General features: G+C 41.1%; 1 pseudogene; it reads left to right on the forward strand.

Moving 5' to 3' along the window:
• Window positions 1-6,676: 6,676 nt before the first annotated feature.
• Window positions 6,677-6,803, forward strand: LOC145298030 (U2 spliceosomal RNA; annotated as a pseudogene).
• The last annotated feature ends 4,287 nt before the right edge of the window (window positions 6,804-11,090 follow it).

An 11,090-nucleotide genomic window follows, 5' to 3' on the forward strand; every position in this document is an offset into this window, starting at 1 on the left:
GGTGGAGGGCTGCCCGGCTTTGCCCGGTCGTAAAATACGCTTAAATATGATATTTTAATTTGTCCAGATTTCGTATATATTATTATAGAGTCGTGGTTTCAAAAGTAGAAAAAAAAAGTATTTAAGTGCCATCAGCTAGAATCGAAATCGAAGCATTCAAAGCTGGTGACGTTACCACTGTAGTAACGTGACACAGATATAAATCGACTAAAAATTTAAAAAAAAAAAAAAAACTAAGATGAATGCACAAAATACTTAACGATTTTTTCAATTTTTACCCATTTTTGACCCCTTAAAAACTATTTTAACCCCTTAAAAACTTTTTTGACCCCTTAAAAACTATTTTTGACCCCTTAAAAACTATTTTTGATCCCTTAAAAACTATTTTAACCCCTTAAAAACTATTTTAACCCGCTAAAGACTCATAAAAGAATGGCCTGTAAAAAATCTAATTATTTGAGGCCCCTAGCGCCGCTATGCAACTTTTAGCTTCGGAGGAGATAGAGTTTGAAAATATGAAGACCTACAGACAGACCAACAGACAGAGACATATAGCAGTTTATATATTAGATTAATACGGTAGTACCTTTAAAATAGTACGGTCAAATCACGTTGACACACCATATATATCTATATAATACTAAAAGTCTATGGATCTTGTATGTTTGCAATCAGATTTCCGGTTTTCAACATCCGGTTGCGCATGCGTAAATAGCAACGTCTTCAATCCGTTATTCCAATTCCGGAATTTTTATATCGCTTTTAATACAAACAATTTCATTTAATTTGATCAAATAGTTTTTTGTTTTTTTTTAACGGCTAAAAACATTCAACTTCGTAAAGTCTGTCGCAGTTTCAAAAAAACTTCTCCCTTTTAAAAAAACAAAAGTAAACAAACAAGAAAAACAACACTCATTATTAATAGAAACAGCGGCGGTGAAAGAAAACACCTCTCACTTTCCCTCTAATAGATTTCAACACTCCTACTCCCTCTGTTTTCGTTACGTACGTGAGAAATCTTTAATTCATGTCATTATAAATAAATAATTTTATAAAATCAACCGTAGTTTTTTGTTTTTTTTTTAACGGCTAAAAACATTCAACTTCGTAAAGTCTGTCGCAGTTTCAAAAAAACTTCTCCCTTTTAAAAAACAACACTCATTATTAATAGAAACAGCGGCGGTGAAAGAAAACACCTCTCACTTTCACTCTCATAGATTTCAACAATCCTACTCCCTCTGTTTTCGTTACGTACGCGAGAAATAGTTACGTGTATGTGTGAGAGAGAGAAAAAGGGAGCGATGTAAAACTGGATAGTTAAGCGAAAGGAAAACATAAAAGTTTTTTTAAAACACTCAAATTGTACAAAAAATGTTGTAAATAGAAAAGTATTGTCTTAGTTTTAGTGACCTTATTATTAGCATATGAATACAATATTTATTTTTTGTACAATAAGTGCTTAAGCACCCGTGCTTTTCAGCGATACATATTCAATAAAATAAATTGATTAATATAATTAATCTGGATATAAGAGAGTTAGAACCTGATAAGAAGTCTCAATTAAGCAAAAGGATAACAAACGTTTTCTTTAAAAAAAATTAATTGTACAAAAAATGTAAATAGAAAAGAATTGTCTTAATTTTATTAACCTTATTATTAACATACAAATTAAATATTTTACACAATGGGTACTGAATGTTTGCTTAAATTAAATGAAAAAAGTTACATTTTATTTTCATTTTCTATTTAAAAAGCCATTATTAACATGTGGAGAGTGTTTTTTTTATTATTCTGTACTTTCAACTAACAATTTCATTTAAAAGATGATATATCAAAATTTGAATTTAACTATAATAAGGATTATGATACCTGTTCAGTGCATATTTACCTATAAGTATGACCAACCACTTATAATTCAGTAACTGTAATTTAAAAAAAAATAACAATTATAATAAACAGAACGATTCATAGAAATCTATCTATATTCTTTTTTCATTTTAATATACTTTCATAGAAATGCTTCTGTTATGTAAAAAAAAACTCTTTTCTTTATGCCACAAGTGTCACGCTCATACATGAATTCCATAGCTAATATAACGTACTGACCCAACGGGTCACGGGTGGTCTAGTATATATATATATATGTATCGTAGTAAGTTATAAAATATATATGGCAATTAAGCTACACTGAATATTCCGTGTTTCATCCACTCTAGGATTCTTCAGGCTTATGCACGAATTTTGTGGTTGCCTGTCGTTTTTATATACGCTCCTTCTATTGAGATTCAAGTTAACCAATCAGCTTTCTAGTATCCACCGCGCCCTTCCTATCAGCCAATGAACATGCACTTACCGCACAAAGGCCTATTTTTCATTTGAGTTTATTTTTTATTTGAGTTTATTTTTTATTTGAGTGGTATACAAATCCCAAGAGCGATAGGAACTTCTATCATGTATGCAAGTAACAAAATGTTCATCGAGGGAGATCGGAGATGCGCTGCTCTCTACCGATTTAAGCTATGCCAACAGGACTAATGCCAGCACTCTCAAAATACATCGCTCGATTGTCACGAATAACAAGGGCGTGCCCAGGGTGATGAAAATAAAGTTTTCGGTAAAGAAAAGGAAAAGAATGAACCGAACGAGGGGAGCAACTCCTCTGCCTCTCGCAGACCAACCAAATGAAAAGCCCTTGCTCCTGAGGAACTATGTTATGTAGACCCTCTATCTGTGACAACAGGCATTTCCCATCGGCAGAGGAAAAACTTAAAACCTCCGCTCAATTACAAACAGATAGAGGGGAAAGATGCAAATATCCCCTCAAATTTCCCGGATGCCCCGCTCCTAATAACTTTTGTCAGAACTCCAGAGGCCTGCAAGACCAACTTGTGGACAAGGCTGCAGGCTGCTGAAGGGGTGTTTCCGGGAATCGGACTGGTAAAGAAAAAATGACCCTTCTCTTGACGAACTGTCAAAACAATGCAAGGGAAAGGTCGCAGTGTTGGTCAATCCGTCACTTTACAGGGCCTTGAAATTAATTTATCTTTTGGATGTCGGCGGCATTGCGAGAAGGTCAGGATATGAAAAACCTGACCACCTTGAGCATGACACATAACGTCGGTGTCCTCTCCCCGGCTGACTTTGGAGCTGAGTGTGACATATCCTAAGGTAGGTACCATGGCTTTGAATTTGGCTAGTTTGAATGCGAGGGGCTTGAGATCATCGGGCCGGGTGGTTCGCCTCTGGCACAACCTCTTGTCCCTGGGAGTGGATGTGGCTGTGATTCAGGAGACGCATTTCGTTTCCTCTGTGGACTGTCAGGTGCTGGCCCGAGATTTTGAGGTTTTCTCAGCATATGGCAGCCTGCGGGGGAAGGGAGTTTCTGTGCTGGTTAAACGTACCCTGTCGGCGATGGTCGACGTTGTTCATAGGAATGCGGTGGGCAGGCTGATTGTGGCCGATGTTGCCGTAAAAGATTCTGTGTTTCGGGTGGTCACAGTTCATGCGCCCAGTTCCGCTCGTCAGAGGGTCTCATTCTTCAGTCAGCTTGACGCGTTTGTAGATTGTCGGAAACGGGTAGTGCTAATGGGAGATGGAATGCCATCTTAGACCCCGAGATAGATAAGGTAGGAGGCGATGCTAGAGGATCGGAGAGGTGCGAGTCCAGCCTGGCTGATCTGATGGCTAGATGCGATCTGGTCAACAGATTTCGGGGGGAGCATCCAGGATGGGAGATGTGGGCGTAGACCAATAGCGTTTCTTCCTATCCAAACACTTACTTGGACAGGATGTTAGTTAATAGAGGCGAAGTAGACTTCTTATCTTGTCCCACGTTCACTTGGCTAGGCCAGACGGACCATAAACTAGTTATGGCCTAGCTGAAGCTAGGAAATAGGCTCACTGGAAGTTAAACACCTCCCTTCTGGAGATACAAGACTTCCAAGAGAAGCTAATAGAATTAATTTAAAAAGCACTAGTGGGGCGGTTACCAGGAGTAAGTGGTAGATAGGTCTAAAAGACAAAATTAGAACCTTCTCCGTCAAGTATGCCCAGCGCCTCGCACAAGATAAGGCCAAGACGAAGAAGAAGCTACAGCAGAAACTAGCCCGGGCTACAAGGGAGGGTGATAGGGTTAGTCAGAAACTAGCTAAGCAGGACCTTCTGCGTGAAAATAGCGAGCGTTATGAAGGTCAAGTAGTCAGAGCTAGGCTTAGAAAGATAGGCAATGAAGCAGTCAACTTCAACACTGACGCATATCGTGAAATTTCTAGGCGTGGCTCAGACAAGTACATTGCAAAGGTAAGACATCCGTCATGGGTGACTCTAAATAGGAAACTTTCCTTAAAGAATAGAGCTGAGACGTGCGTCTTTCCTCTCATCCTTTACTGACTGGCCGTATTCCCCTGCCTGCACATCACCTAACAGCTCTCATTGAACTCTTGCCCTTGCTTCTTTGGGACAGAGGAAGACACTGGGTGAGCAGACAGGTCTGTATTCAACGTCCGTGTGAGGGAGGCTTGAGAATGCCGGACTTGAAGTGTCATCGAGACGCTGAGAGGCTGGCCTTCCTGAGCCACTATATGCAAGATGACCAACCGTAGCACTCTGGGGTTACTGCCACCTTCCCCGACCTCGTTCTCGATCCTTCTATCGAGAGCCATCGCATGCCACAGGGAGAATCTGCCTACATGAAAGAGTGCCGAGCCGTGCTAAAACGACTACCAAGGTCCAGCGACCTTGTGACTGCTACCTGTAGGGAACCCCACAGGGATCTAGTGAAGGGGGCCGCCGACGACCTGCTATGCGTGCATTTGGGTTGGCAGCAGAATGAGATCCGGTTCGCGTGGAGCTGGGCACCATGTTCGAGTCATCTGAACAATTTGGAGTTCTCTCTGACCTGGCGATTGGCCCGAAATGCACTTCCACTCAACAACATACAATGCAGTTCCATCTTTGGAGTCACCTGATTGTCCCCGTTGTGGGACAACGGCCGTAGAAACGACTGATCATGCTTTCTTCGATTGCCGCGAACTCCACCGGTACTGGTCATATGTCAGTGAGGTGACGACTCACATCAATCCTGAGCATCCTCGCCCAATTACCGTATCCAATGTCGTGGACAACATGAGGCCGCCGTGGGACCGGGAAAGACAAATAGTCTACGTTACGATTCTGGCCGTGATGAGAAAGGTGATTTGGATGTCGCGACTGCAAGGTTGCCAGGGGGTGTTGTCTTTTTCTGATCAGGATCTAATCACTTTCTTTAAACACCAACTACGGGTGCAGATCAGATGTGATAGAAGAAGGCTGCATCGCGTGGCATTTGACAGAAGATGGATACATGTAGCAAGTCTGTGTGTACGAAGAGGAGCCAAATTTGAATACGGGTTCCCTGCCTAGGTGTGGAACGCGCAGTTCTGTAAAGTAAAATAAAACAAGTAGCCTCTCAGCTAGCTGAGTGTGTGTTCCATCCCTCCCCGATAAGGAAACCTCCAAGATTCCCACCCCCTCCTACTTGCAATTTTTGTTTTCACCCCTTCCTCTAAATTTCACCCATCTTGGAGAGAAAGAAATACAAACTAACCCCCATTCCTTACCCACAAAATTTTCTTTTCTCCATTCACTCGCATCTAGAGACTGACCCGCAGAAGCGAGGTTCCTTTTACACACCTAGTGGAATGGGCAGTCTACTAACTAGGTGTGATTGGGAGGGTCCTACTAATCACCTTTTGTTTTTTCTTTCCCCGCCCTCGACACGAATGAATTATTGTACCATTTTATTGTTATCTTCTTTGTTTTTACACGTCAATAAAAAATGTTTTAAAAATTGGAAGTTAAGTAGGACGTCCCCCAATATGAAAGGGTGAATGCGGTATTATGGTGAAAGAAGATACTAACTGAGAGAAACTTTTGATTTTGTTTAGTTTTGGAGTGACAAGTATGACCAACGACCCCCACAATCCCCCTTTTGAGTTGGCCATGTGCCTAAGTTTTTTGTTCATTGTTGATTTTCACTGTATTTTTAACATGACTAAAGGATTTAATTATCTCAAAGTGTAGTATCTGTTCCGGCAGATACTGCAAGCAAATACCTTATGTGGGGGCGACCCCATATATAAGACCTTGGTCAATGTAGGGGAAACCCTTTATACCAATTGTCACTATCCATTTCCCCTTCACTCCTCGCATTAAAAATCGGCCTTGTGCCTAATTTGCTCGGTGGGGGAGCAAATAAATACCCTTTTCTTGGCCTTTCTGCCAAGATCAAAGTGTAGTATCTGTTCCGGCAGATGCTGCACTTAAGATAATTTGTACCAGTCAATGGAGGGGAAACCCTCTATACTGGGACAATTATTATTTTTGGTAACCAGAGTGCCCCCTTTTTGCCTACTTTTAGGGGAGCTGGTTTTTACCTCACATTAAAAACGGCCTTGTGCCTAATTTGCTCAGTGGGGGAGCAAATAAACACCATCTGTTCCGGCAGATACTACAAGCAAAGACTATATGTGGGGGCAACCCCACATATAAGACCTTGGTCAATGTAGGGGCAACCCTTCATACGAATTGTCACTATCCAGCTCCCCTACTCTCCGGGGAGCTGGTCCCCATTTCCCCTTCACTTCTTACATTAAAAATCGACCTTGTGCCTAATTTGTCGGTGGGGGAGCAAATAAATACCCTTTTTTTGGCCTTTTGGCCAAGATCAAAGTGTAGTATCTGTTCTTACTGCATGCTGTCCTTATTGTGATATAAAGTGGGGGATCACTTTTCTGTATTAATTTTATGTAAAATGATCACCCACTTTACAACCAGTTAGTCTCAAAACCATTCAAGTCATTCTCCAGATCATTCAAGTTGTTTTTAAAGGATTCTAATTATTTTTTAAGCATTCAAGTCATTCTTAAGGTCATTCAATTCATCCTTAAGTTCATTAAAGTCATTCTAAGTCATTTACTTTTTATTTATTTAAATCATTTCAGCCCATTTTTCGGTCATTTTAGTTTATCTTTAAGAATTTCATGTCAATCGTACATTCACGCATTACTTCAAGAGCACGCAACTGATGGCTATCAGCCTTGTTCTCTTTAGGGCGACAACTTCATCATTACACCGTGTATTAGAGCAACGAAACTTGACGTAATTATTAATCTTTCCCTGTATAGCAACACCCAGAGTTTAGCATTTCTGCCATGGTTTAATGCAATTCTGAAGACCAATTTTTGTAGAAAACCCCATGTTGGTCCTTCAACCACGGCGTGACTTTGGAAATTTAAAAAGCTGCGTCATCTGGGAAACGCTTTCTGTTCAAAAAAAAAAAGACTTCATGATTGAGAAGAGGTGAAAGTCAGAGGTTTCAAAAAGCAGAGAGTGGGGGGGGGGATTTGATAATCACACGTCTGTGATTCTGATCTGGCGAAATGCCTGTAGTAAATCGGTGTGTTTATTTTCGTGATTTTGCCTCGCTTTTTATTTGATTTCTCCTAATTTCTTCAAACGTAAAACATAAAAGACTGCTGTTATTGAAGTACTATCACTATTGTGTTCTTGTCCCAGAAGACTGTAAGCATGGCCTTGCCAGCAGAACGCTGCGCCCTTGCCTTCTTTGCATGTTATGTCTCCAGGTTATTGGTTTTGGGTCATAGTGATAGACCTACTTTTCATTCTGTGTAATCAGTTTTTGCAAAATCTTTGACTCATTTTCTTGGCACATCTCAAAATTCATTTGAGAGCACTCAACACGTTCCTGCTTCGTGAAAAAATGTCAGTAAGAATGGAATCCATCTGACAGACAACCCATGTATGTGCAAATATTCATAAACAATACCTGTAGTAAACGTAATTTCTTGTGCTATTTGACAAATAGTCACACATTGATCTTTAAAAACGGCAGCCTCAATTTAACTGACAGATATCTCATCGACAAAGGGTGTCGATCAGTCCTGGGAATTATTCCCACAGATTTCCTTATTTGTTTTAACTCATGATCTCAGCGTTTTATAAGCTTATATGATGAGACATAATTAGTTTCTTTCATTTCATCAAAAGCCTCATCCTGTGTGCGTTTTTTTTCAAATTCAAAAAACCTGATCACTGCACGACACTCAACAGACCCCATGTCACATTTGACTCAGGTAAAACACTTGTAATTCAGAATTCACAATTAGTTAAAAGCTGTAATTTTCTACAAAACACATAGAGATATAAAGCATTGTACATCAAATCTGTTGCCAATGTCGCTGGGAAAATGGTAGGATCCTTCTACCGCTCCAGTAAATATCTCACTTCTAATGCAATTGTCTATCTATATAAAAGCCAAGTACGTCCAAGGATGGAGTACTACTGCCACATCTGGGCAGGAGCTGCTAAAAACAGCCTATCCTGCCTTGATAGAGTACGAAATAGGCTTCGTGGCTTAGTGGGGGATGCCCTTTTCTCTTCCCTGAAACCTCTCTCCAACAAAAGAGACATTGCGAGCCTGATTTTGTTTTATCTTTACTTCCATAGCAAGTGCTCGTCTGAGCTCCAATCTCTGGTCCCCCCCTCGCCAATCTTTCATGATAAACACCCGCCTAGCTGAAACCACTGTCAAAAATTTTCCCCACTCTTTATCTGTGCCAAAACCAAAACGTAGATTCCATGAACAAAGCTTCTTTCTTAGAAGTGCACGCCTGTGGAACTCTCTTCCGTTTGCCTGTTTCCCACCTGTCTACAACTTGGATGTCTTCAAGTCCAACATAAACAAATTCCTGATAAACCGCCCCCCCCTTAAGTAAGACACTTTATCAGATCTCCATTACTAACGATTACTACGATATTGTCCTATTGATTACTGTACACGCAATAATTTTTTTTGTTTTTAATTACATTTTCACCCCAAACAAGGCACATTGCCACTTTGTTGTAGGGGGCTACTATCAGGGACATAAGCATCAGAGGTACTGTGTAGGAAGTTGGGCAGCAAGATGTCGGTTCATGTTGCGCTTGAACTTCTGCATGTCAGTACAGTTGGAGAAACGGGGACTCGGCAGAGAATTCCAAAGTCTAGCTGTCCTAGCGAAGAAATAACTGGAGTAGAAGGCTCTCTTACATCTAGGGATCTCTACTGTGAAGGGGTGGGATTTAGCTGCTTGTCGGGTTTGTCGGGGTATTTACATTGAGGGAGCACAAGTGCTTGCTGTTCTTCAGAGCATTCACCGTTAAAGTACTTGTAGAAAAGGCAGAGGGATGCAACATTTCGTCGGTGGGACAGGGGCTGAAGTTTAGATGACAGTTCAGGACCTATCAGATTGGCGACTCTCTTTTGAACCTTATGTAGGAGCGAGAGACTAGTGACAGATGCACGAGCCCAAATATGACAACAATACTCCATACATGGACGAATGGTGGCCTTATAGAGGTATAGGATACTTTCTGGCATTTGTATCTTTCTAGCACAGTAGAGAGAACCTACCGTCTTTGCAGCGGTCCTGGCAATGCTCTCAATGTAATTGTTCCAACTCATGTTTCCTGTGAACGTTAGGCCAAGGAGTTTAAAGGATGTACTTTCAGATAAAGAGTCATTGGCCATTGCTATTGGTGGTAGAGAAGGTTTCTTGTAATTATTGAAGGAAACGAGTTTAGTCTTGGCAGCATTGAATGTGACCATCCATTTATGTCCCCATTCCACTACAGATCGGAGGTCATCCTCTAGTGTTTCTGCCATTTCTTTAGATATGTGTTCATTTGTTTTCCTGTCATGTCTGTTATAGAGTGTGGTGTCGTCAGCATATATACCCATCTCACAGGCAATTTTGTCAGGGAGGTCATTTATGAATATTAGGAATAACAGAGGTCCTAGGATAGACCCCTGAGGCACTCCCACATTTATATCATATTGTTTAGATGTACGACCGTCAAGGACAACCGGGATTTTTCTCTTATCTAAGAAGGATTAAATTATGTTAAGTATTCTTCCAGTGATACCATATGATCTGATTTTCCTGAGAAGACCTTCATGCCATACCCTGTCAAAAGCCTTAGATATATCTTGAGCTACCGCTTCGTCCAGTGACTGGTATATACGTTCTGAGATTACAGTTAGGATGTCTGCTGTTGAACGGGCTTGCCTAAATCCATATTGTTGGTCGGTCAGACGTTTAGCATCTGTAAAGTGATGGAGTAGAGCTTGGTTCATTATGGGTCTCAAATATTTTGGCGAAAAGTGGGAGGAGGCTAATGGGGCGATAATTTACCGGGTCAGTTCTTTCGCCAGAATTCTTGAAAACTGGTACTACAGAAGCAGTTTTACCGCAGACAGGAAAGCAAGATTCATTAAGGCATTTGTTGTAAAGTTTGGAGAGAACTGGAGATACTTCGGCGGAGCACTTTTTTAATAGCACAGCCGGGATGAGATCAGGTCCACGTGCTTTTGCAGTGTCAAGATTTCTTATGATAGCATGCACTTGAGAAGGGGTGATTTTCAGATCGTCTAGTGTGGCGTCTGTCCGCAAAAGAAAGTCAGGGAGGGGGTGGTTGGCAGGGTCCAGTGTGAAGTTGGAGGCAAACCGACTGACAAGCATGTTAGCCTTCTCACTTGCAGAGCAAACAACCTCTTGATTGTTGGATAGTGGGGGATTGTTGATTGCCCATCATTTACTACACTGTTGTAGATTTTCCAGAAGGTTCCTAATTTCTGTGCTTCGATGCGTTTTTTGGTGGTTTCAGTAAATTCTCTCTTAGCTGTCGCTATTTCTTTCTTACAGTTACTTCTGGCTTCTATATACTTCTGCCTGTTTGAAGTGGACTTATGTCGGTTAAATCTGCGGTATGCATGCTGCCTTTGTGTGATCGTGGCTGCACAAGTAGAGGTAAACCATTGGGGAGAGTGGGGTGTGCTTCAATTGCTGTTTTGAACCACTGTTCAGTAAGAAGTGAAAAGATATTTTGCCATGGGGCGTCCCTGATGAGATCCTTGATGGCTTCCCAATCAGCCTTTTTATAATATCTCGTTGTTTTGAGCAGTGGCTCTTCAGTTTTGATTCTAAAGTTTAGGGCTATTTCAACTATTACTACTGCATGATTGGCGTTCCCAAGTGGGCTGTGGGCATTAG

Source organism: Euprymna scolopes, chromosome 18 (genome assembly GCF_053919585.1).
Source record: "Euprymna scolopes isolate OS-2025 chromosome 18, ASM5391958v1, whole genome shotgun sequence".
In the NCBI taxonomy this organism is placed as follows: domain Eukaryota; kingdom Metazoa; phylum Mollusca; class Cephalopoda; order Sepiida; family Sepiolidae; genus Euprymna; species Euprymna scolopes.